At 48.4% G+C, this 1,156-nt stretch overlaps 1 protein-coding gene across 1 annotated transcript in view; it reads left to right on the top strand.

The window, feature by feature from the left end:
* Positions 1-300: 300 nt before the first annotated feature.
* FUT9 (fucosyltransferase 9 (alpha (1,3) fucosyltransferase)) overlaps positions 301-1,156 on the top strand; it is a 101,172-nt gene continuing 100,316 nt past the window's right edge. Inside the window, exon 1 of the mRNA XM_014964491.1 lies at positions 301-457. The gene's annotated coding sequence lies outside the window, so the exon portion shown is untranslated. The remainder of the gene's footprint in view (positions 458-1,156) is intronic.

The following is a 1,156-nucleotide window of genomic DNA, read 5'->3' as shown; positions in this document are numbered from 1 at the left end:
TACTACAATAGTGGCACTCACAAATACCTTCATGCCAACAGTGAGTGGTTGGAATCAATTCCCACCTTGGTTACAGAAATATTCATATGGTCTTCAGTGAACTTTGGGTCAGGCCTCTCTTTTGGAATAAACCTGTTAGAAGACCAGACCAATTCTCTCAGCGGCTGTAGCCCTCACAGCAAATCAGCAGTTTGAAATGTGGAGCTACGTGGAAATCTACCCAATCTCTCTCTTCCCTGGCTTCACAAGTGGGAGCTGTTGATACCTGCACGGCTCTTGGTACGAGGCAGAGCAGAAGAGCGTAGTAAGTTAATAATCCACAAGCCATTCAGAAACGTCGAGGGCAGAGACACCGACACCAGGGAATCATATGTCTGCATCAAGCATCTAGCAAATTGTTTACTTGGAGGGCTGACGAGCAACGCACAGATGAACCTCTGAAACAACTCCTTGGCAGGTAAGGCTGCTAACGTACTCTTAATAAATAGTGCTGTGTTCTCATCATCACTATATCTTTTCCCCAAACGTACTCGCAGCAGTTTATCAACATTATATAATGCAGGGAGAGTTCGGAGCAAGGATAAAAGAGTTGATAGCCAGCTTCTGGTGTGCTTGTTTATTTGACACACTTGATTTACAGGTCTCCTGTTTACACAATGCACTTTGAGCTGCCGTTTCTTTTATTTTTAATGTTAAAATAATTACTCTTGATCCTAAATAAACATCCGTGAAATCCTTTAGGTTGCGGGAGCGGGTTTGAAAGACTGCTTTTAATAACTACTCCAGCGTACGGTTTATTTCTCATACAGTCAGTAATTATTGTACTCTCTCTGTTTTCCTCTTGTTTACCGCCTTTTTTTCCCTACCACTGCACGGTTTTGTTTCCTCCTGCCGGGTGGGAAAAAAAAAAAGAAAGAAAGAAAGGAAAAAAAAAGGGAAGAGCGGGATGGGCAAGCGCTACCAGCGCTTTTCCCCCGGGGAATGGGGGGGAGCGAGGAAGAGGGAGCTGGAGACCTCCTGCCCTTCAGAGGAGCAGGTCGCCCTTCCCGGGGGAGAAGTGTTGGGGGGGGAGGGATGAGGGATGCCGCGGGGACGCGCCGGCGGGGCAGCAGCGCTCCCGCGCCCGCCGCAACCCCCGGGGGCTCCGGGGCCACCC

The sequence above is a fragment of the Calidris pugnax genome, unplaced genomic scaffold (genome assembly GCF_001431845.1).
Source record: "Calidris pugnax isolate Ruff unplaced genomic scaffold, ASM143184v1 scaffold219, whole genome shotgun sequence".
Classification (NCBI taxonomy): domain Eukaryota; kingdom Metazoa; phylum Chordata; class Aves; order Charadriiformes; family Scolopacidae; genus Calidris; species Calidris pugnax.
The sequence above is the reverse complement of the archived record's forward strand: the minus strand, read 5'-3'. Positions and strand labels throughout refer to the sequence as shown.